This window comes from Lolium rigidum, chromosome 5 (genome assembly GCF_022539505.1).
Source record: "Lolium rigidum isolate FL_2022 chromosome 5, APGP_CSIRO_Lrig_0.1, whole genome shotgun sequence".
In the NCBI taxonomy this organism is placed as follows: Eukaryota; Viridiplantae; Streptophyta; class Magnoliopsida; order Poales; family Poaceae; genus Lolium; species Lolium rigidum.
Genome location: NC_061512.1, coordinates 20499342 through 20525862, shown reverse-complemented (window position 1 = coordinate 20525862; position 26521 = coordinate 20499342).

The following is a 26521-nucleotide window of genomic DNA, read 5'->3' as shown; positions in this document are numbered from 1 at the left end:
TTTACTGTTGGTGAACCTTATCAATATGCTAAACTAACGGTGTCGGTTGTGTAGGATTTCGAATTTCATCGGTCTCAAACTAACCCCATGGTCCGGTACAAGATTTATAACAAAACTATCAACTTGCCTTTCAGTGATTTTTGTGCAGCAATTAGAGTGCCGCAGTGGGGATCCTGCGAGAAGGTCAGGGGAACGCCGCGGGAGCTCTCGAATCTTTATACAATGATTTGTAATGGGAGGAGCTTCTCCGATGATGGTGGTAAGATTAGTAGCATTCAACAACCAGCTATCCGCTACTTCGCTTATTTCGTTACAAAGTGCGTTCTTGCTAGAAGATATGCGAGTAAGTTGTCTGTTCAAGATATGGCTTTCTTAGCTGCCGCTTTGCAATAGGATAGGACCTATAATTTGGGTGCTTTAATAGCTTGTAGACTTGCTACTAACCGTGAGAAAGGAGGAATTTGTGGAGGTCTTATCGCCTCTCGCTTATTAGCTATGCATGGTGTAGAACCTCACCATCTAGATATTCAGCTTTCCATAGAGAAACTTGATGTTGTTTCCATGATTAAACATGAGTATATTTCAGATGCATCTAATTTGAACAACCTATATTATAGGATAACTTTGTATAAGAAAAATTGGAGAATAACTAAGAAAATTGAAAAACTAGTACGATTGCCTGCACCTGCTCTGCTTAACCTTGATGCCAGGAAAGGGTGGTCGATCACAGAAAATGAGCTAAACGCATACATAGAAAGAGAAGGCCATCGTGCAAGGGAAGGCACGGAGGAGGCCGAGGAGCACCCCGACTCTTCATCCGATGCAGCGAGCTCCTCATATCAACATTATGGTCATGTGGAAAACCTCCACGACATTCTTCTACGCAGGGGCCTTATTATCACTCCATGTATGATCCACCGGCGTGGAATTCCGACCCTCGTTGGGAATGAACTCCACTTAGACCAAAAGCCTAAGCTTGGGGGAAGGTATACCGGCATCACTCATTCTTTGCATATTATGATTGCTGGATACTTGTACATACCTGTTTAGTTTCTTAGAGTGGTTTTCTAATAAGAGGGAGATGATATTTGGGGAAGTGCTGTGCAAAAACAGATTCTGGGCTGTTACAAAAAAAATTCGTACGCACAGCCAGAACGTTATTTTGAGTCGCCAATTTTTGAGCATGTGCCCCAGGTTTTTATCTAAATTTTATTAGTTGAACACTTTTTGAGCTGAGCAATGGAAGATTTTTGTTAATTTCGATTTCTGTACTGCTGTCAGGTTTTGGCAGATTTCTGTCATCCTGCTTTTTCTGTGTTTCTGTTAGTTTGCATTCTTTTGTTTTCGCTTTGTTTCTTTCCTAAAACACAAAAAGACCAAAAATATTTCTGTTGTTTATCTTCACCATTTGTTTATTTGGTTCTTTGCTCTTAGTTTACTTTATTTGCTATCGTTGGTTTGCTATGAAAAAACCCAAAAAGATTTTGCTTTGTTTTCTTGTTTCTTTTGTTCTTGTTTCCAATTCGAAAACACCAAAAATATTTGCTGTTCTTCTTTGGTTTGTAAAGTTCATCATGAGTTCAATAGTCTTCGGTGGCTGGAGCGTGGTTTTCATTTCATATTATCCAAGCTACACAAGTGAAAGGCAATAATGACGATCTACAACAATTGGATTATGGTGAGAGGCTGGTATGAACTCTATTTGTTTTCATTTTTGTACATATACTCATCCATGTGAGCATGCTTATTTGGTTCATGTGAGGTATATGTTATTTGAGAAAGTCTAGTAGTTCATGATCTCTCATGTTTAGCTCCAATTTATTAATATGAGTAGCATGTCATGGATGTTCACTTGCATTGTTTTATTCATAAGTAAGTATGGCATTGTGGTATCCTCCTCTGAATAATTCATTTATATCGACTTGGCACATGCTCACGCATGCATATGACTGAACAAAAAGTCAATTAAGCCTCGATGATTTATATTGCTTCAGAGTTCTTGTATCACTTTTATGCCTCCGTTAATTTATTTTGCCGCAAGCATGATTATGACAGTTACTGCTCTCTTGATTTGTCGCTCCCTAGTCTTTTGCTAGCCTTCACTTGTACTGAGCGAGAACACCGCTCGTGCTTCCAAACACCTTAAAACCAAGTTGTTCCAAAGAATCCACCATAAATACCTATGCATGGCATTTCAAACCATTCCAAGTAAATTCTCATGTGCTACCTTTAAAACTTTCAAAATGCTTCTCAATTTGTGTTAATGTTTCATAGCTCATGAGGAAGTATGTGGTGTTTAGCTTTCAACCTTGTCATTTACTTTTGACGAACTCTCATATGGACTAGTGGCACATCCGCTTATCCAATAATTTTGCAAAAAGAGCTGGCGAGTGGGATTCCCGAGTCCCAAATTAATTAACTTAAATAGACACTCCTCCATGGTTTGTGATTGTTGGACGGCACCCGAAGGATTCGGTTAGCCATGGCTTGTGTAAGCAAAGGTTGTGGGAGTGTCATCATCATAATAAAACTTAAATAAAAAGGCACTCCTTCATGGTATGTGATTGTTGGCAGGCACCCGAGGATTCGGTTAGCCATGGTTTGTGTAAGAAAGGTTGGAAGGAGTGCCACATAAACATACAAATAATTCATGGGAGCCGCTCTTGGGAGTCCGATTGACGAGGTAGTTAGTGTACCCATTACCATTCGTTGACAACAACAAGCACTTCTCAAAATAATTTTACTCCTGTTTTAGAAATGAAAAGCTCTAGCGCATGTTAATCCCTGCTTCCCTCTGTGAAGGGTCAATCTTTTACTTTTATGTTGTGTCTCCATTCTTTCTTTGAGCACTATCTTGAGAGCACAACTATCATTCTTAGTATAATATGCTTGTCTCAAAATATGATTGATTGTAGTATAACTTTGATGCTTTTATCTTTGACAATCACTACTTCTAGTCTTTCTATGAACTCCAGAGGTGCCTGGGCATTTATGTTTTGCCGATCAATTACGGGCAAGCGAGATACCACTTTATCATACTCTCTTATGAACATTGCAATCCTGCTTATATACATGATTCATGATGCTTATTATTAATTGTTGGTACCTCTCCATGATTGACATAGCTGCTGGATGATCTTATTTGCATGTATCTCATTATGAACTGCTTAAGTATTAGCCATAGCATGAGAATATATACATCATATGAGCAAATGTGTTCGTGAAAGTTCTTTTATCGCTCAGTTGTTAACTGAATTGCTTGAGGACAAGCAATAAGCTAAGCTTGGGGGGAGTTGATACGTCTAAAACGTATCTACTTTCCCGAACACTTTTGCTATTGTTTTGCCTCTAATTTGTGTATTTTGGATACAACTAACACGGACTAACGCTGTTTTCAGCAGAATTGCTCTGGTGTCTTGTTTTTGTGCAGAAATCCAACTTTCAGGAAAAACCTCGGAATTTATACAGAAGGCCCTATTTTCCCAGAAGACTCACGGAGCCAGAAGGGCAAGTCAGGTGGAGGCCCGAGGGCCCCACACCATAGGGCGGCGCGGCCCAGGAGGGGGGCGCGCGGCCCTAGTGTGTGGCGGCCTCGGCTGGCCCCCGACGCCCTCCTTCGGACTACTTATCGCCCTCGACCTAAAAACGCACGGAGGGAAGTCGAAGTCGCCAGAAACCCTCCAGAGAGCCGCCTGATGGCGTGTAACTCACACGTTCGTTGGGAACCCCAAGAGGAAGGTATGATGCGCACAGTAGCAAGTTTTCCCTCAGAAAGAAACCAAGGTTTAATCGAACCAGTAGGAGCCAAGAAGCACGTTGAAGGTTGATGGTGGCGAAATGTGATGCGGCGCAACAACAGGGATTCCGGCGCCAACGTGGAACCTGCACAACACAACCCAAGTACTTTGTCCCAACGAAACAGTGAGGTTGTCAATCTCACCGGCTTGCTGTAACAAAGGATTAAGCGTATCGAGTGGAAGATGATTGTTTGCAAGAAAACAGTAAAACAAGTATTGCGATGAGATTGTATGCTATGTAAAGAATAGGACCGGGGTCCACAGTTCACTAGAGGTGTCTCTCCCATAAGATAAAAGCATGTTGGGTGAACAAATTACAGTCGGGCAATTGACAAATAGAGAAAGGCATAACAATGCATATACATGATATGATAAATATAGTGAGATTTAATTGGGCATTACGACAAAGTACATAGACCGCCATCCAACTGCATCTATGCCTAAAAAGTCCACCTTCGAGGTTATCATCCGAACCCCATTCAGTATTAAGTTGCTAAGCAACGAGACAATTGCATTAAGTATGGTGCGTAATGTAATCGACAACTACATCCTTAGACATAGCATCAATGTTTTATCCCTAGTGGCAACGAGCACATCACAACCTTAGAACTTTACATCACTTGTCCCAGGTGTCAATGAAGGCATGAACCCACTATCGAGCATAAATACTCCCTCTTGGAGTTAAGAGTAAAAACATGGCCGAGCCTCTACTAATAACGGAGAGCATGCAAGATCATAAACAACACATAAACAATAGATTGATAATCACCATAACATAGTATTCTCTATCCATCGGATCCCGACAAACACAACATATAGAATTACATATAGATGATCTTGATCATGTTAGGCAGCTCACAAGATCCAACAATGAAGCACAACAAGGAGAAGACGACCATCTAGCTACTGCTATGGACCCATGGTCCAGGGGTGAACTACTCACTCATCACTCCGGAGGCGATCATGGCGATGAAGAGTCCTCCGGGAGATGAATCCCCTCTCCGGCAGGGTGCCGAAGGCGATCTCCTGAATCCCCCGAGATGGGATTCGCGGCGGCGGCGTCTCTGGAAGGTTTTCCGTATCGTGGCTCTCGGTACTGGGGTTTTCGCGACGGAGGCTTTAAGTAGGCGGAAGGGTAGGTGGGGGGCTCACGAGGGGCCCAGATGACAGGGCCGCGCGGCCAGGGGCCAGGCCGCGCCGCCCTGTGGTCTGGCCACCTCGTGGCCCCAATTCGTTATCTCTTCGGTCTTCTGGAAGCTTCGTGCAAAAATAGGACCCTGGGCGAAGATTTCGTCCAATTCCGAGAATATTTCCTTACTAGGATTTCTGAAACCAAAAACAGCAGAAAACAACAACTGGCTCTTCGGCATCTTGTTAATAGGTTAGTTCCAGAAAATGCATAAATATGACATATAATGTGCATAAAACATGTAGGCATCATCAATAAAGTAGCATGGAACATAAGAAATTATCGATACGTTGGAGACGTATCAGCATCCCCAAGCTTAGTTTTGCTCGTCCCGAGCGAGGTAAAACGATAACAAAGATAATTTCGAAGTGACATGCCATCATAATCTTGATCATACTATTTGTAAACATATGTAATGAATGCAGCGATCAAAACAAAGGTAATGACATGAGTAAACAACTGAATCATAAAGCAAAGACTTTTCATGAATAGTACTTCAAGACAAGCATCAATAAGTCTTGCATAAGAGTTAACTCATAAAGCAATAAATCAAAGTAAAGGTATTGAAGCAACACAAAGGAAGATTAAGTTTCAGCGGTTGCTTTCAACTTATAACATGTATATCTCATGGATATTGTCAACATAAAGTAATATAACAAGTGCAATATGCAAGTATGTAGGAATCAATGCACAGTTCACACAAGTGTTTGCTTCTTAAGGTGGAGGGAGATAGGTAAACTGACTCAACAATAAAAGTAAAAGAAAGGTCCTTCAAGAGGAAAGCATCGATTGCTGTATTTGTGCTAGAGCTTTTTATTTTGAAAACATGAAACAATTTTGTCAACGGTAGTAATAAAGCATATGAGTTATGTAAATTATATCTTACAAGTTGCAAGCCTCATGCATAGTATACTAATAGTGTCCGCACCTCGTCCTACTTAGCTTGGACTACCGGGTCTTTGCATGCCATGTTTCAACCAAGTGTCACAAAGGGGTACCTCCATGCCGCATGTACAAAGGTCTAAGGAGAAAGCTCGCATTTTAGATTTCTCGCTTTTGATTATTCTCAACTTAGACATCCATACCGGGACAACATGGACAATAGATAATGGACTCCTCTTAAATGCATAAGCATGTAGCAATGATTATTATTCTTATATGAGATTGAGGATATATGTCCAAAACTGAAACTTCAACCATGATTCATGGCTTTAGTTAGCGGCCCAATGTTCTTCTCTAACAATTTTGCATGCTCCAACCACTAAAATGATAGATCCTTCATACAAGACGGACATGCATAGCAACTCACATGATATTCAACAATAGTTGATGGCGTTCCCCAGAAGCATGGTTATCGCACAACAAGCAACTTAATAAAGGATAAAGTGCATAAGTACATATTCAATACTACGATAGTTTTTAAGGCTATTTTGTCCCATGAGCTATATATTGCAAAGGCGAATGATGGAATTTTAAAGGTAGCACTCAAGCAATTTACTTTGGAATGGCGGAGAAATACCATGTAGTAGGTAGGTATGGTGGACACAAATGGCATAGTAGTTGGCTCAAGGATTTTGGATGCATGAGAAGTATTCCCTCTCGATACAAGGTTTAGGCTAGCAAGGTTATTTGAAGCAAACTCAAGGATGAACCGGTGCAGCAAAACTCACATAAAAGACATATTGTAAACATTATAAGACTCTACACCGTCTTCCTTGTTGTTCAAAACTCAATACTAGATATTATCTAGACCTTAGAGAGACCAAATATGCAAATCAAATTTTAGCAAGCTCTATGTATTTCTTCATTAATGGGTGCAAAGCATATGATGCAAGAGCTTAATCATGAGCACAACAATTGCCAAGTATCACATTATTCAAGACATTTTAGAATTACTACATGTAGCATTTTCCAATTCCAACCATATAACAATTTAACGAAGAAGAAACTTCGCCTTGAACATTATGAGTAAAGCCTAAGGACATATTTGTCCATATGCAACAGCGGAGCGTGTCTCTCTCCCACAAAGTGAATGCTAGGATCCATTTTATTCAAACAAAAACAAAAACAAAAACAAACCGACGCTCCAAGTAAAGAACATAAGATGTGACTGAATAAAAATATAGTTTCAGGGAAGGAACCTGATGATGTTGTCGATGAAGAAGGGGATGCCTTGGGCATCCCCAAGCTTAGACGCTTGAGTCTTCTTAAAATATGCAGGGGTGAACCACGGGGGCATCCCCAAGCTTAGAGCTTTCACTCCTCTTGATCATAGTATATCATTCTCCTCTCTTGACCCTTGAAAACTTCCTTCACACCAAACTTCAAGCAAACTCATTAGAGGGTTAGTGCACAATTAATAATTCACATATTCAGAGGTGACACAATCATTCTTTACACTTCTGGACATTGCATAAAGCTACTGGACATTAATGGATCAAAGAAATGAATCCAACATAGCAAAAGAGGCAATGCGAAATAAAAGGCAGAATCTGTCAAAAACAGAACAGTCCGTAAAGACGAATTTAAATCTGGCACCATACTTGCTCAAATGGAAAAACTCAAAACTAATGAAAGTTTCGTACATATCTGAGGATCACGCTCGTAAATTGGCAGATTTTTTCGAATTTTCTACAGAGAACTGTGCCCAGATTCGTGACAGACAGCAATGCTGTTTCTGCGCAGCGATCCCAAATATAACATCAACTTTGACATAGAAACTTTACTTGGCACAAAAACATGATAAGGAGAGGTTGCTACAGTAGTAAACAACTTCCAAGACTCAACAAAACAAAACAAAATTGCTGTAGTAAAAACATGGGTTGTCTCCCATAAGCGCTTTTCTTTAACGCCTTTCAGCTAGGCGCAGAAAGTGTGTATCAAGTATTATCAAGAGACGGTGTGTCAACCTTACGTTGGGCTTTACCCTTACCTTTCTTATTGTTTTTCTTTCCATTTGGTTTAGGAAATATATGATTTCCCCCCGGTATAGAAGTGAATTTCAGAGTGCCTTCTCCCACATCAATGACTGCTCCCAATAGTTTCAGCAAGGATCTTCCGAGTATGATTTTTCCTGTTTCAATAACAAGATAATCAATGGATATTGTTCTTCCAAGAATGGTTGTATGCACACCTGCGGCTATTCCCTTAGGAATTATAATAGAGTTATCAATGAGAGTTATTTCTTCTCCTCCTTCATCGACTCCCCAAAGTTTCAAGGATTTATAAATGCTTTCAGGCATAAGGCAAAATTCATACATAATATCACAGTAGGCATGAAGAGTTCGATCACCGATAACAATTTTAACAGCAGGATCCCATAATGAAGGTTTAGAATTCACTAAAACTTGTTCAAGACGATTAAGAACACAGTGATAATTGTCATTCAAGCGAGATGTACTTATCTCGAGATTGTTCAATCTATTATAAATGCTAATAAGGGCTGAATCAAAGTTATTAGCTGAATCATGTGATGCAACCAATTTTTTTATGGCATTAAAAGCTTGATCCCCATTACAATGAAGGAAATCTCCTCCTACTAAAGTGTCCAAAGCATATCTATAGCGAACCATAAGACCAAAATAAAAATTACTAAGGAGCAAACTTAGAGTCATTTGAGGTTCAGTTTTACGATAAGAAGTAAAAATTCTAGACCAAGCATCCTTAAAACTCTCCTCATCCCCTTGTTTAAAAGTAAAAACTAATTCCTCAGGTGAAGAAGTAACAGGTTCAGAGCTAGACATGGTAACAAAAGTAACTAATTTTTTTTTTGTATTTTCAATATAGAGTGCAAGACAATAAATAAAGCAAACTAGATAAAGTAAATGCAAGTAACTAATTTTTTTGTGTTTTTGATATAGCAAACAAGATAGCAAATAAAGTAAAACTAGCAACTAATTTTTTTGTATTTTGATTTAGTGCAGCAAACAAAGTAGTAAATAAAATAAAGCAAGACAAAAACAAAGTAAAGAGATTGAGAAGTGGAGACTCCCCTTGCAGCGTGTCTTGATCTCCCCGGCAACGGCGCCAGAAAAAGAGCTTGATGGCGTGTAACTCACACGTTCGTTGGGAACCCCAAGAGGAAGGTATGATGCGCACAGTAGCAAGTTTTTCCTCAGAAAGAAACCAAGGTTTAATTGAACCAGTAGGAGCCAAGAAGCACGTTGAAGGTTGATGGTGGCGAAATGTGATGCGGCGCAACAACAGGGATTCCGGCGCCAACGTGGAACCTGCACAACACAACCCAAGTACTTTGTCCCAACGAAACAGTGAGGTTGTCAATCTCACCGGCTTGCTGTAACAAAGGATTAAGCGTATCGAGTGGAAGATGATTGTTTGCAAGAAAACAGTAAAACAAGTATTGCAGTAGATTGTATGCTATGTAAAGAATAGGACCGGGGTCCACAGTTCATTAGAGGTGTCTCTCCCATAAGATAAAAGCATGTTGGGTGAACAAATTACAGTCGGGCAATTGACAAATAGAGAAAGGCATAACAATGCATATACATGATATGATAAATATAGTGAGATTTAATTGGGCATTACGACAAAGTACATAGACCGCCATCCAACTGCATCTATGCCTAAAAAGTCCACCTTCAGAGTTATCATCCGAACCCCATTCAGTATTAAGTTGCTAAGCAACAGACAATTGCATTAAGTATGGTGCGTAATGTAATCGACAACTACATCCTTAGACATAGCATCAATGTTTTATCCCTAGTGGCAACAGCACATCACAACCTTAGAACTTTCTGTCACTGTCCCAGGTGTCAATGAAGGCATGAACCCACTATCGAGCATAAATACTCCCTCTTGGAGTTAAGAGTAAAAACTTGGCCGGAGCCTCTACTAATAACGGAGAGCATGCAAGATCATAAACAACACATAAACAATAGATTGATAATCACCATAACATAGTATTCTCTATCCATCGGATCCCGACAAACACAACATATAGAATTACATATAGATGATCTTGATCATGTTAGGCAGCTCACAAGATCCAACAATGAAGCACAACAAGGAGAAGACGACCATCTAGCTACTGCTATGGACCCATGGTCCAGGGGTGAACTACTCACTCATCACTCCGGAGGCGATCATGGCGATGAAGAGTCCTCCGGGAGATGAATCCCCTCTCCGGCAGGGTGCCGGAGGCGATCTCCCGAATCCCCCGAGATGGGATTCGCGGCGGCGGCGTCTCTGGAAGGTTTTCCGTATCGTGGCTCTCGGTACTGGGGTTTTCGCGACGGAGGCTTTAAGTAGGCGGAAGGGTAGGTCAGGGGGGCTCACGAGGGGCCCAGATGACAGGGCCGCGCGGCCAGGGGCCAGGCCGCGCCGCCCTGTGGTCTGGCCACCTCGTGGCCCCACTTCGTTATCTCTTCGGTCTTCTGGAAGCTTCGTGCAAAAATAGGACCCTGGGCGAAGATTTCGTCCAATTCCGAGAATATTTCCTTACTAGGATTTCTGAAACCAAAAACAGCAGAAAACAGACAAGCTGGCTCTTCGGCATCTTGTTAATAGGTTAGTTCCAGAAAATGCATAAATATGACATATAATGTGCATAAAACATGTGGGTATCATCAATAAAGTAGCATGGAACATAAGAAATTATCGATACGTTGGAGACGTATCACCGCCACATCGCGAAACTCCGTCTCGGGAGCCAGAAGTCTCCGTTCTGGCACCTCGCCGGGACGGGGAATAGGAGGAGATCTTCACCGCCATCACCACCAACGCCTCTCCATCGACCAGCCATGTTTCCCCCATCCATGTGTGAGTAATTCCCCCGCTGTAGGCTGAAGGGGATGGTAGGGATTGGATGAGATTGGTCATGTAATAGTCATAAGATTGTTAGGGCATAGTGCCTAGTATCCGTAGATGTCACTTTTATGATATTGTTGCAACTTGTTATGCTTAATGCTTGTCACTAGGGCCCGAGTGCCATGATCTCAGATCTGAACATGTTATTGATTCATGAAGATATTCGTAGTTTATGATCTTACCTGCAAGTTGTATACACACGTCGCTGTCCGGAACCAATGGCCCCGAAGTGACAGAAATCGGGACAACCGGAGGGAATGGTAGTGATGTGAGGATCACATGTGTTCACGGAGTGTTAATGCTTTGCTCCGGTATTCTATTAAAAGGAGTACCTTAATATCCAGTAGTTTCCCTAGAGGCCCGGCTGCCACCGTCTGGTAGGACAAAAGATGTTGTGCAAGTTTCTCATTGCGAGCACGTACGACTAAATATGGAACACATGCCTATTGATTGATTAGTACTTGGATACCGTTTTATTATTATCTGCAAATGCCCCTGCTTTGATTGTTATATGAGTTTCTCTCATCCATGCAACGCCCGTTAATCCGTCCCTGTGCCAACAGTATTTTAATCCTGCTGTCTACTATAATCACTGCTTGCTGTCTTTGTTACTCTGCTGCTCGTTATTTCGCTACTTATTACTGCTATAAAACTGTTACTACTGATAAACTCTTGCGAGCAAGTCTGTTTCCAGGTGCAGCTGAATTGACAACTCCGCTGTTAAGGCTTACAAGTATTCTTTGTCTCCCCTTGTGTTGAATCAATAAATTGGGTTTTACTTCCCGCGAAGACTGTTGCGATCCCCTATACTTGTGGGTCATCACACCTCATCCAAGTACACATCAAGGTGAACAACTTTGGTAAAGACCACCATATCAAATTCATCTTGGATCAAAAACTATGCTCAAGCAAAGTTGGGAGTTTTTAACAACTTCAACATTCTCCCACTTTGCAAATTTTGCATTTCTTTTATTTTTGAAATTCCACCACCACCATTGTGAGTCTCTGGTCATTTGCAACCCATCCAACCAACCTATTTTAAAATTTTGGAACTACATTGCATAGAACAAATTTGGCAACAACTTGAAATTGCAAATAGGCATCAATCCCCAAAACACTATTCCAAATAGTATGGACCAACCCTATGCCACCACTTGTGCTCTACCTGTCCCCTGGTCCCCTCTCAACGTCACCAATGCATAGGAACCCTAGGTAGAGGCCAAACATGGCCATGGCAATGCCATGCCGGCCACCTTGCATGCACACATGCTTCTCTCCCTCTCTCTCAACCTTAGCACCTGCCACCATGTCCCCCTGCTCCCTCACACCCTACTGAGCAGGCCTACTTCAGCCATGGTCGGTGAACGACACGGCATCTCCGGGAACGGGACGCGCCCACGACGTCCAGGACGCGCCAGGGTGCGCATCGGCACGCCCTGGACGCCGCAGAGCGACGACGCGTGCCATCGACCCGGGCCCCCTCTCGCCCTCTCCCTTCTCCAGCGAGCTCCACTGGACGACAGCCGCCCGCCAGACAAGCTCCCCTGCCCGCGCGCGTGCTGTCGACGGCGACATCATCGCCGCCCTTCCGCCACGGCCTCGCACGCGCCCGACACGGTTAGACCTCGCCTAGCTTCGCCAGCATGCTCCCCAGAATCGCCTAGAGACCAGGACGCTGTTGCGTACGTCATCTTGCCCTCTCGCGCCCTGGAACGCCATCGCGGCTGTCGACCTTGCCGCACCCCACGGTCACCTCACGCCACTATAAAAGGGGCACGCCCCTGGACGAATTGAGCACGCCATTGCCTTCCCCACTCACCTCTGAGCCTCCTCGAACCCTCTCCATCCACATTGCTGCCGGAGCTGCTCCAATTGCATCGACGACTGCCGCGCCAGTACCTCCGCGATGACGACGATTGGTGCCACCCCAGCTTCCCTCGCGACCACCGTTTTCTTCCTCGTCCACGACAACGCCGCCGCGCACCCTCGCCGAGCCTCGCCGGAGCCCAGGTTGTCCGTCGACCCCCACCACCGCCGCGACCAGAGTAGGGTCTCGTCGGAGACGACGACGACCCAAAACCGCTCGATCGCCTCTTAATCCAACGGTCCACCTCATCCCATACCGCTTCGGGTTTTAAAACCCGCTGACAGGTGGATCCCACCGTCAGACGGCCCGCGGCGCATGAAGCGCGAAGCTGGGCCGGCCCACTTCCCTCTCTCCCTCGCTGGCCCGTTAACTTTCCCGCCAGAGCCCAAAGATTTGAATTGGTTTAATTCATTTTAGTTCAAATTCAAATACTGGTGCTTTGCTAACATTGAAATAAAACAAAATATACCCCACCATTTTGGACCAACTTTATATTGCTAGAAAGCCTATGAAATGCTTGATCCAACCACACTGGTCTCACATTTAAATTCTTTGTAGAAATAATGTGACAAAAAGAATAAGGCAGGGACTTTTGCACTTTCAAATAATTATTAAAAATCAACCAAAAGTGATATTAAGTTGATTCCAACTCTCATAGCTCACATTTCCCTTACACTAATTATTTCTGCGAAAATATGGCGTGGTTACTTTGAGTGATCATAGCCTAGTTTAAATAATGGACTTTATGGCTATTGTAGTCAAATGATATTATCCAAAACTATTATGTAAATCATATGAAGTGTTTTGCTTCATTTAAATCTTGTCCTAAGTACTTTCATATGAAGTTGTGACCCTGTTCTAAATACCCTCATATGAAAATACTTGGTGATATTAAATCATTGTGGTATTGAAAATAGTATGAGGTATTCTACCTCATTTAAATTATTTTTCCCAAATAAGGGGTATGAATGGTTGACCTTGGTCAACAAGGGATCATACCTTATTAGTTGAGGAAATTAAATCTTAACTAGATTCAATGAGAGGAAATTATTTCTCCATGAATTAAATAGAAACATTAATCAATATTTGTAATGAGAGGAAATTATTTTTCTTAAGAATAAAACAATATCGACCAACATGATGGCAATGTGATGATGCTAGAATAGCTTGTGTGATTCATGTGTGTACTTAGTCTAGTACTTGAGCTTGTCTGGTGATTGGATACGTCGTATTTATTCTTTTAGACGCTAGTACCGAGGAGTACCAAGAGGAGGAGGAGGTCTACTACCAGGAGGAGGAAGACCACTTTGACCAGTACACCAACCAAGACAAGCTAATATTCTTGCAAAGTACAAAGTTCTACCAAGAACAAGGCACACTCATCTTTTCTTATGCTTCATGAACCCATCCCAAGTTTTACTCTTTCAAGTTTTCATTGTGAATATTTAAGTTTCCTTTTATAGTTAACTTTGGTCTAAGTCTAGAGTACTACAAGAGTATCAAACTTAGCCTAAAAAGCATTACAAGTAGTTAGCACCCCTCATGACTAGTTGCTAGTGCTAATACTAAAACTTGACTACTCTAGATGGGAACACGTGACTTGAAATAAATTTGAAACCTTGGAATGATGATTCATTCCATTGAATGACTTTTGAAGGTGAATATGATTTGGAGAAGATAGTGATTTTTGATTAAAAAAAACTGATATTGGTTTGGATGCGATACCTTTCCAATTTTTGAGTACCCCCACAATACCTGATTATGGGTAGGGCTTAACTAGAAATTTATACATCTTAGTATGGGTTCCCTCTGAACACACATCATAGGGGTTATGCCGAGGCTGCCTCCGTTGTTGAGAAATGATGTGAATTGAGGTGAATTGTACGGCCAAGCCCTGTGCAGTTCCCAGGTTGACAGTTGGTCTTCACTGGGAGGCCAAGCTCATGGGGAGAGGTGCCTATACTAGGGTTTGTAAGTGAAAGGTTATGGTTGATGATCCGCGTACTGTGTTACGATGATTCGGGGTTATCCCGACGGATGAAATCAAATGTTGTGGCACAAGTGTGCAACCTCTGCAGAGTGTAAACCTATTCGAATAGCCGTGTCCACGGTTACGGACGGTTGGAAAGGCCATACAGTTTCCGGTGTCAGATTCTTGAAAATATTGATGAAGTGAATGGTGACTGGTGACTTGTTTTTGGAATTACAACTGAGTTCTGGGAATGACACTAATGTTCCCACTTGAGTTAGTTTAGCACATGAATAAGTCTTTTCTCAAATATTTGTGAACTAAAATTGGCTTTATGCAAATAAACCTAGAGCTTAGCATCCCCTTAATAAAATTGCTAGTAATTACAATAGTATTAGTTTGTGAGTACTTTAAAAAGTACTCATGGCTGTGTCCCTGGCTATTCAAATGGCCAGATTGTGAAGAGGAGCAGCGGTATCAAGATGATGGACAGCAGGACGTCTACGACAACTAGTACTACTCCTGACGTCAAGCGTTGGCCTGTGGATTAGATAGTCCACTTCCGTTACGCTTCCGCTATTTGTGATGTTCGTTGATCAATAGATCAACTATTGTTGTAATATTGGATCATGTGATCTACTTTTGTAACACGGTTATGGGTTGTAATGAATGATGACTTATGATATTCAACTGTTATGTCTCGCAACAACAAACTTCCTGGGATTGCGATGTATGGCATAATAGGCATCCGGACTTAAAAATCCGGGTGTTGACACGGGTCCTGGCTCGTACGTCGGGGAGTAGAACATAGCGTTGGGGTTGAAGCCGTCATGAGGCAGCGCATCCTCGTACCACGGCGACAAGTTTGGCGTCACACACACGGGAGTGGCGGAGGGGCCGTCGTTGTAGAACCCGGATGTCGAATGGGACAGCACACCCGGAATGTACGGCGGCATAGTCGTACTCCATGGGCTCGCGTTGGTGGCAGCGATACACCCAGCCAGCGCGTGCTGGTGCGCGCGCGCCGCCAACGCCTTCTTCTCCAACTGCGCCGTCCTCCATCCTTTCCGCTCCGCCGTTGACAACTTCGGGCGCAGACAGTCTTGATGCCACTGATCATCGGTCCAGCCTTCCGGCTTCTTCTTCGGAGCCGGCGCCTTCCGCGGCTTCGCGAAGGGCGCCTTCGCCCCTTTCGTCCCATTGCCCGGCAGCTTCTTGGTCCCTTTCTTGGCTATTTTTTTGGGGATAGTCGGTGGCGCCATGGATGGGGAGAGAGTGGTGGCGGGAGGAACAGCGTAGCGACGGCGGGAGGGAGAAATGAATTGGCGGGCGGGATAGGTCAAATGTGTTGGGATGGCAGAATTGCGAGGCGGGAGAGGAGCGATGTGGAGGGAAAGGCGCGATTAGGCGGGAGCGTTGACGAATTTTCTCCGTGCCGCTGACGCGTCGGGCCCGTGTCGCTTCGCCTCGCTTTTCGGTGTGTCCGGTGTCCCCGTAGCGTCCCCTGTGTAGCGGGGACGGGCTCGGGGCGCAGGACACCGTATCGAGCCGCGCCCGACAAAAAGAGGCTTTGGGGGACGCGGCTGGAAACGTTTTTTTGTCCGGCGCGCCCCAGTCGCGTCCCCCAAAGCGATTTGGGGCGCGCCGGACCAAAAAACATTCCCAGCCGCGTCCCCAAAGCCGCTTTTTGTCCGGCACGCACCGAGACTGTCCCCGCCCCACAGGGGACACACCAGGGACGCCAGACGCACCGAAAAGCGAGGCAGGGAGTGGCGGGGCCGACCCATCAGCGGCACAATTGAATTTTAACCTAACCGTCGCCTACTTCACGACGGAAGTTATTGGCGCACAACGACGATGCAGTTCCCGCAGAGGTGCAGCGAAGCGTCTCGTCGCCGCCTAGCTCTGCGTGCTAGCGTTAATGAGCGCCACCGCTCCCCCGCCTCCCTCCGGCCTATAAAAAGGGCCGCCTCTCATCGTCCCTCTCACACACAAACCCTAGCGCCTCTCTCCCCAACCCTAGCCGCCACCATCTCAAGAGTCGACGCCATGGCTGGTAGAGGCGGAGGCCGAGCTCGCGGCTGTGGTCGTGGTCGTGGTCGTGGCCTCGGCAGAGCTGCACGCTCGTCGTCGCCTGCGACGCTGCTGTCGACCTCATCGTTGGAAAGGCAGGACGAGGAAGGGACCGTGCTGTTCGAGTTCATCATCGTCATCAAGGGCGACCCACACGACATCCAGAGGCTGCCGGACGACTTCGCCGACTTCGTCACCGACGCCGAGCGCCCGGGCTAGCTGCATCTGCGCGAGGATGGCTGCCACTGCTGCCGGTGGATCGTCGACGTGATCTACGACGCGCGCGGCAAGATGTACCTCCACATCGGCTGGGAGAAGTTCGCGCGCTACCACCGCCTAACCCGGCTTCATGCTCGTGTTCTCCTACTTCGGCGACAAGGATGTGAGCATCAAGGTGTTCGACGAGACGCGTTGCCGCCGGAACTACCACGACGACAACACCGAGGAGGGCGACGACTGAATAATGTTGTTTCTTCGCAGCGAACAAATGGACAAAGGTTTCTGGATGTTCTTCCTTGGAAGAACCAACAGGAGCACCCTCACCAGCTGGATTTTCCAGTTGGGGACCTGGGTGCGCCCTCGAGTGTTCTTTCTTGGCAGGGAACAACGAAACCTTCGATGTCCGGCCTAGTTAGGTTTAGTTTTTTTGCAATCTTTTATATTTGTGTCAACCATGGTTCAAACTATGTATTAGTTTGTGGAAAACCATGTTGCAAACTATATCTTCATGTAAACCACGTTCCCAATTATGTATTAGTTTGTGGAATATTTCTTCTCTTTATTGAAATAAAAAAAAATCAAAAAAAGAGTATTTTAACGTTTGAAGGCGCGTTTGGGAGATGCGACGTCCCCAAACATGACACGAACAAAACACGTCCCTCAAAGTTCGATCCAACGTCGTTTAGGGGACGGTTTGGAGGGAGATGAGACCAAGGCATCGAGGAGAAAGATCATCTACCCGGGGGCATCTTCTCTGGCACCGCACATGGACGGCACTCTGCCTGATGGACAGTCTCTGGAGGCACATCGACAGCCGGCCATGCCGATGCAGCACCAGAACTCTCACGTCTGACACAAGCTGCCGCGGCCTAAAATTAAGGGCATGCCAGAGTTGAACTCGACCGAGCTGCATCGTGCATCTCGAGTTGTAAGAGCATCTCCTCTCCATTCGCGTCCCTCAAACCATTCCTAAACCGTGCCGGATCGAGCGTTTAGGAGACGTGTTTTGTTCGTGCCGTGTTTCGGGGACGTGTTTTGTTCGCCCCCAAATAAATTTTGGTGCACGAAAATAAAGATTTTTCATTCAATTTTGATTATATATTACAAAGTTTGAATGAAAACGGCTAGCTTTCATCTAAACCTAGCCTACTGACCGGCGGTGCGTTCGACGGCCCCGCCTCGGTGTCGCCTGCCCTCCGCCGCAGCTCTTGCTGTGCGCGCCGCCTCTCCGTGCGTAGGGCGGTGGCCAGACGCCGCTGCTCCAGCACCGCGTCGACGTCCGCCCTCCCCTGCTGCACCGCTTGGAGGGAGAGCTCGACGGCACGACGAATCTGCGCCTCTTCGCGGGCAAGGGCGTCGTCCTGGAGCTTCTTCTCCTACTCGAACGACTCGACGAGCGCGTGCTGCTGATCGGCCGTCTCGTCCGGGTGTGCCCGTCGTCGTCGTCCTCCTCCACCTCGGTCTCCTCCTCCTCTGCCTCGGCCTCCTCCTCCTCCACATCCGTTGGCGCCTCCATCATCGCCGTCGCCAACTCGTCCGCCCTCCTCACCCAGGCCGCCTCCATTGCCGCCAGCGCCGCCTCCCGCTGCTGACGCTCCTCCGCAATCAGCTGCTGCTGGCGCTCGATTGAGTCCCGCCGCCGGCGCTCGATCGCCTCCCGACGTTCACGGTAGAGCGTTTCCCGCTCCTCTTGCTGGCGGCAGAACTCATCAGCCCACCGCTGCTCCATCTCCTCCGTCCGGCGCCGTCGCGCCTCTTCTGCCATCGAGGCGTCGAACACCGCAATGGTGTCCGCCGTCGCCTGCTCGTGCCACGCTGCTGCCGCCGCGGCCTCATCAGCTGCGGGGCCAGGGCGCATAACGCCACAAGATCCGCCGCGTGCGCCGCCTCACGCTGCGGCGGGCCTGCTGCTCGAGTTCCTCCCGCCGCTGCTGACGATGTGCACGCCAGTTCTGCATCCCTCGCTGTCGCCGCTCTTCCCGGGCGGCGGGGTCGATGTCGACCTGCGAATCCGGGACTGGAAGTGGAGGAGACAGCGGTGGAGGGCACTGGCCAGCGCCGGGGCGGTTCGCCATTGCCACTGGTGGTGGAGGAGACGGCAGTGGAGCGACGAGGGTTGTGTTTGTTGCCGGCGGCTGTGGTGGCTACCAATTACGCCGGGAGGCCTTTTATAGACGCCGGCGTCGGGAAGAAAGCGCGGGAAGAGGCGAGAAGAGGCGGGAAGATCGCGCGGGAACGGGCGGTGGCGTGCGAACGCCGGCGACGCGTGGAGGCTGCGCAGCACCGATGGGACGTCTCGCCTGCCCCTCCGTCGCCATTAAGGCAAAGATGCCGTCGCGCGATTAATTTCCGCCGCGAGGTAGGCGACGGTTAGGTCCAAACTTGAATGAGTCGCTAACGGGTCAGCCCCGCCACTCCCCGCCTCGCTTTTCGTTGTGTCTGACGTGCCCGGTGCGTCCCCTGTGGGACGGGGACGGGCTCGGGGCGCCGGACATCGTATCGGGCCGCGTCGGACAAAAAAGGGCTTTGGGGGACGCGGCTGGAACGATTTTTTGATCCGGCGCGCCCCAAATTGTTTTGGGGGACGGTTTGGGGGACGCGACTGGAGATGCTCTAAGCATGAACAAGATTCACGAATACTCAAAAGGAACTCACTCAGATACGATGGTAACAACCCTTTTGGCGCCGAAGTAGGAAATTTTGACAAAAGAGACCACCTGCCCCAATTCATTGACAAAAAGGACCACCTCTGAGCAAGATTGACAAAAAAGACCACCTTGTGTGTGGCGGCAGAGCCCCCAAGCGACACGTGGAGGATGCCGCCGTGGTGTGTGGCGGCAGGGGCCCGCCGCCGCTGAGCGTGGTGGCACGTTAGCGCCAGCTGTGCGCCGTCAGCTGCCGTCTTCGCTGGTGGGCCATGCCGCCCTACTGTGCGGCGACAAGTCGACGTGGAGGCTGCTGCCAACCCATCCGGCGGCAGGCCCCGCCATGCACATGGCCGACGACCGCGATGACGCCATGCAGGGCCGGGACGGGAATCGGCCGACCGCGCATGCGCGGGAGAGGCAGGCCGGCAGCATCTGGCTATGCAGCACTGATTTCCATTGGTGTGATTTCGCAGCGACGAGACGTAAAGCTGTCGGAGATTCTCGTTCCATACAGCAAATTAACCACCGAAAGCAGTCTATTTGCGTAGGAGTTCTGTGCTTTTACAGCAATTAGACATTCTGCACTAATTTTTTGGTACTGCTCACACTAATTGAAGGCTATATAAGTCGGCTTCCCCGCATAGAAATCGAAGCAGCAGGATCGAGTTTGCCTTCTCCGTGTCTCTGTTTCGTGCGCAAAATATTGGAGTGAGTATGAGTGTGCCTTGCTCGGACCAGGATTTTAGGCCGATGAAGGGGAAGAATGCAACCTTGCCACCAGGGGTGAGAGCAGAGAGGTGTTGGTGCGGCCGCCTTGCGAAGGTGAAGGAGGTGGTTGATTTTTCTGATAAGTTCGGCATGAAATATTTCATGTGCGCGAGCTATGATCATGATCCACCAAGGCAAACAAGTTCATCGTCCTCGAGGCCTGCGGTATGTTCTAAGAGCATGATTTAAAAAATTAATTGTATGTCATTAATTTTCATTTATTAACCGTATTTTTTCTGTTGTAGTCTCCCCCGCCCCTTTGCATGTGGTTTCATTGGATAGACCAGGAGCAGCCGGATTGGGCACGCCGTGAGGTGGAGGAAAAACAGCGGCGTGCATGGGCAATGTTCCATGAGGAAGAGCGTTTCGAAAAGGCTATGGCTAATGATAAAGCAGAAAGAGAGAGACAGATACAAAAATTAAGGGCGGAGAAAGCTCGAAATCGTGAGGTGAATCAGAAGAGGATGGATGATGAGGCTGCACGTAGATATGCAGAGGAAGAGGTGCGCAGAGAGGCCCGTGAAGCGGAGAGGAAGAGATTAAGGAAAAGAGCTGCCGAGGCGCAAGCGGCAGAAGAACGCGGCGACAAGTCCGGAAAATGGCCACGGTGGATACAGGGCAAATAGAGTGATCTGTTGTACTAGCTATGTATGTTAATTTCAGTTTTACTTTCGCGTTGTATCTTAAAATTCGTTGCAGTTATTATGTTGTATCTTAAATGTTTTTACTTATGTTGCATCTTCATTATTGGAAGTAATATTAATATGTCTCTGAGATACATAGAAAAATGTCTCATACATAGATTAAATGCCTGTCACGCGCATAGATAAATATATGATACATAGAAGTAAGGTCCATTTGTATCATTCTTGTCGACGACGACGACGTTGCTGCCGTGGCCTTGGACCGGAAGGCGACAACCGGGGACGAGGGGGATGAGGTGGACGCAAACCTCGGCCGTACTGATTTTCCTCATCCTCTGTATGTGTCTCATCTGCTGGCGATGGAGTCTGAAATATGTATGGAGATTCCTGATTTGGGGGAATCAAACTGGCATCTGTGCCGAAAATAGCACCTCCAAAGAATTCTTCAACTATCCCAGTAACATCATCGCGAGGTTGTTGGGAAGTGCTGCCGTAGTATTGTGGTTGCTGCGTCATATTGGCCCATGTCGGGACTAAAGATTTCTGCGTATTAAATGGCTCCGTCAGAAACATGCACGCAATAATCATGTATGTAATTAACATTAATTGACCTGAGTTGGGTATTGCGATTGCATGTGGTCACGACCACGCAGTGGAGGCATATTGTGGCCTAAACCAGCTCCCATGTTGGACCACGTAGGGTCAAAAGATTCCTGCGAACGTGAACGACATGTTATTATTACGCATGTAAATAATCACGTGTTGGTAGGTAATTATTAAATATGAGCAAACCTGAGTGTTGAATCTTTGCGAGTACTCGCCTTCTGTGTACGAGTATCGTTGTCCAGATGGATATGACGGAAAATGATCCGTTCTCCTAATACAATTGGAAAAAAATGTGTCATTGTTGTAAGTTCAGGCGGAATGTATGTACGCAAGTTGATTACCTGTGTGGCGCCATGGCGTTGAGATATGTGTGCGGACTGTGATCGTTCAAGTAGTGATGAGTCGCGTCGTGGATTAGATGTATGCGAGGTAGAGGGAACTGGTACGGTCGGTGTGGCCGATGGCTGGCTAACACGTACCATACTCGGTCTGTTCGACGGTGCCTCCGGCATGTCGAATGCTCAGCTGACAACATGCTCGTGACGGCTGCAACCAAGACGCCTAAGCCCTTTCATGGCAGTATTAAAAATACGTTTTACCATAGATTTTCCCTCCGAACTATCCATGTTGCGCAACTGCAAAGTGTTCTGGGCATCCTCTGCGATCTGCCTAAACTCGTCAATCTGAATGAAATAAAAAAATTAATATTGCCTATGAACACAAGTTTTCTGAATTATATTTATATAGAAAAAGTACCGAAGTGTCACGGTGGTAAGCTGAGGCTCATGTGAGGTGTGCTGGACTCGATGGTGGGGGAGCGGTGAGCAGAGTCCGTGTGCTAGCGCGGTACCATTCATTATACGCTGCCAATATCTCACCGTGGTACCGTCTCGCATTAGTGATAAATTACGTTAGCACGTACATGATGATAAGATAAATTAAAATATATAATTACCTATTTTCGCGTATTCCATCGGACTCTGCTTCATCAATCCATTTCGTAATCCATGTTTGATTACGCTGACTCCAGTCGAAACAACTCATGCCTTTATTATCTTGTCTACAATCCAATAAGTTTCGTTAAATAATGAAATAGAGTAATATAAATGCAATTCATTGTTTCTATTAGAGGTTGTGAACTTATGTATGAACATCAGCAACAAGTCGTCTTGGTGATGGTGGGGGAACATTCTGATGCAGACCAAACTGCCGCATGACACGCTCTGGGTTGTATGGCTCAACCATCCAAATAAACAGTAGGTTGCATCGTGTGAACCACCACCGTCCGTCTCGCATGTCTCGCAACATATGTGGGTGTGGTTTAAGAAGACCCCAGACAATGTACTCGTCGTGTTCTGTAAATGGGTCCCATTTAACCATGGTCTCCTGCAGCTCCTCAAACTGTTGGTGGTATTCTGGGTAGCAACCATGTGCCACATTATTGGACCATCGTTTTTTAGCATGCACCCATCGACTTCCAAAAGTAAGAGGGGCATATTGTTCGGTGTGACCACCGTAGGGGTGAATTGGGTTCATTATCTGGGGACGCCCAACGGGGAGGTACTCCCACGACCATAACTGAAAAAACTCTGCGCTTACAGCAAGTATATGCCCCTTTGAAGATGCATTGGTTTTCTTTGTTGCATCACACAACCCCCTATAGGTATACGCGAGCATTGCAGAACCAAAGCTGTATATAGGGATGGGAGGTGGAGGCGAATCTACTATGTTCTCGGCTATCTTAATTAGACCCGGGAGAACAATGTCACCATGGGACGAAGGAAACATTATACCAAATAGGTACAGTAAATACGCAAAAAGATGTCGCATCATGGTCGCATTATCTGCATCAGCTGGTAACTCTTGAAAATTATTGACCAACCAGCTTAGAGGGACCCCCCTAGGACGTGACCCTCCACGGCTCATAGCAGGCATTGCCACACCAAGACGGTCCTGTACCTCAGTCGGCCAAGTACTAGAATAAGAGACCGGGACCAAAGGAGTACCCTTGATTGGCAAACAAGTGATCATGGTAATATTTTTGAGCGTAGGTGTCAGCTCCCCACAACTTAAGTGGAAGGTGTGGGTTTCAGGTCTCCAACGATCAACAAGGGCCGATAGAAGAGATGGGTCTAACGTGAACTTCTCCCTGCTTGATGTCAGCTTAGAAAATGGCAGAAGTCCATGGGCCCTGAGATGTTCCTCATACACATTGTTAACAAGAAACCTGTTCTTAATGGTTCGTACCCTAAAGGTCGGAGGTGGGTTTGAGTGGGCATCCGGGTTCAACCAGAGGTGGCAACGGTGTCCGGCATCGCAGGATCTTCGCAAAAGGTCTGGCAAATCCAACGTCATAACCTGCATCCATCGATGGTATAATCATACATCAATACATTAATCAGACTAAAAAATAATTTAAATATGTATGCATGCAGCGATGCGATTATCATACAATAATACATTAATACATGTCTCTTTATTACAGCACGCCAGACATACAAATATTTGAAAACAAAAAAATTACATCACGCAGGGTTATTGTTGGTGCGGTAAGTGCATTCCCTTCGCGCATGACCGGGGCATCTGCAAAGGCGACAACGGCGAGGTTCTCCTGCCTGGCTATGATCCATGTCATTCCTGTGACGTCGAGATTGGCGTCGTCCCCTCGCGGTTCTCTTCAATGTCGGGTCCGGAACCCATTTGGTAGTTCTTTCTGGAAACTCGTACCTATAGTGTCAGTTGAGTCCCCAGGTCCAGAACTCACCGTTCCAAGTTCCGAGTAGGTTCTGGATGTTGAAGTAGGGAGATATGTAGTTCTCCACGCTGATGTTCTCGCGGCTGTCGCCGCTCTCAGGACATGACTACATGGGTATCCTAAAAGCTTGGGCTTGTTGCAAGTGCATTCACACGTGTTGGGGCCGAGTTGAACAGCTTGCTTTCTCGATCCTCTATGGTGGCCTCTCACAAACTTTGCTCGCACTTGGATTTCCCACTTATTATTAAGTGCATCAATTTGACGAAACCCATGACTTTTGGATTTTTCAGCTTTCTCATCCAAATGCCGTTGCATCTTTTCAGACCATTGCTTGTTCATCACGTAACGTGTGTTTGCGACCTGCACTCTGTCTGCAAAGTATGACAGAGTCCGGTTCCAAGTTTCAGTAATCAGGGCTGTGATAGGGAGGGCTCGCACACCTTTCAGCACGCCATTGTAAACCTCTGACATGTTGCTGGTCATTATGCCGTACCGAGCCCCTGAGTCGTGAGCTTGAGCCCACTTACTTAAATCCGGGCAGTTCTGATTAATCCATGTACTCAAATTTATTTCAGTCCTCCGGCCCCTCCGGTCTTCTCTCGGCGGCAACGCAACTTTCTCGATTTCTTTGTTGATTCCAGCCCAAATAGCATTCATCTTCGCTTCAGTCTTCTGCATGCACATCCTCTTAAATAGCTTGAACCAGTCCTTGTTCTTGAACTTTGAGTAAAAATTTGCTGCCAAGTGCCTCATGCACCACCTTGTCTCCAGGTCGGGCCACCCCCAGAGAGGGTCCGATGAATTCTTGATTATTTCGAGAGCGCTCAAAAGGCCTGTATTGCGATCTGATATGATGCAAACATCGGGCCGATCTATCACGACTCCCATCTTCAAGCAGTTGAGGAACCATAACCAGCTATCTTTGTTTTCACTCTCGACAAGTGCATAGGCAATAGGCAAGAGCTGATTATTTGCGTCAGCTGCGATCGCCACCAAGAGTGTGCCCTTGTACTTTCCAGTGAGAAAGGTACCATCTATTGACAGCACCGGGCGGCAGTGATGGAATGCACGTATAGTCTGGGGGAATGCCCAGAATAAACGATCAAGGATTTGTTGGTTTTCCTCCAGAGGGTGTTGACGAGCTCTCCTGACCACTTGAGTCCCCTGGTTAGTTGTTGCTATCTGATGGAGTAGTCTCGGGGCAAGATCATATGCCTCCTCATAGGTGCCATACAATCTCTGGAAAATCTCCTCCTTCGCCCGCCTTGCCTTACTAAAGCTGACTGGGAAGCCAATCAGATCTTCCACGGTTTTTTGCAGCTTCTTTGTACCAAGGGTTATATCTTCTTCCACCGCCACTTGCATGATATGTGATACATATTTTGCAGTGACGTTGCGGTGGTTGTCGAGAGCCCCCAATTGCTCGCAGCTATGGGGTTCTATTTTTGAGATATGCCATGGCTGACATACCCCAGGGCTCACCCGAGCGATAACTCTCCCCCTGCAACCCTCATTCAATTTGACGCATATAACTTTCAGCTGCCTTCGATCAGACTGCTTCACTCTGTGTTGCCGAGATATGGCCAACGCATACCTCTTGATTGCTTGGTCAGCCGAGTCCTTGTCTGGGAAAGTTTGCCCAACCTGCAGACTCGCCTCCCCTAGGCCTGGAACAGAGCGGAATTCATTGCTGATGGTCATTGTTTTCAAGAACTCAGGGTCCACTGGTCCTGCAACCGCCCTCCGGGAAGGACCGACGCCTTCTTCGTCCGACGAGGATTCAGACGAAGAAGAACGAGCGTCATCGTCCAACGCCTCCGGCAGTCCCTCCACACGCTCGCTAATGTCAACGAACGCGGACCAGTATCCTGGCTCGGCAGCAAATTGGGCGACCATCTGCTCCGATGGGCCGGTGCTATGGCCTGCAGTCAGTGAGTAATGCTCTGATTGGCCTATCATGCCTGCTGCAGTCAGGGCCAAATGCTCCGATTGAACGGTGCTCGGTCCTGTGATGATAGCCATCTTCTCTTCACCAGCGCCGGTACTGCTTCCGGCACCATCATCACCTGATATAAACTGAACATACACCATGGGCTCTCCGTACATAGCAGCACCAGGTGTGCTTGCAAACCTCATGTACGTACCCATATTTCTATCACT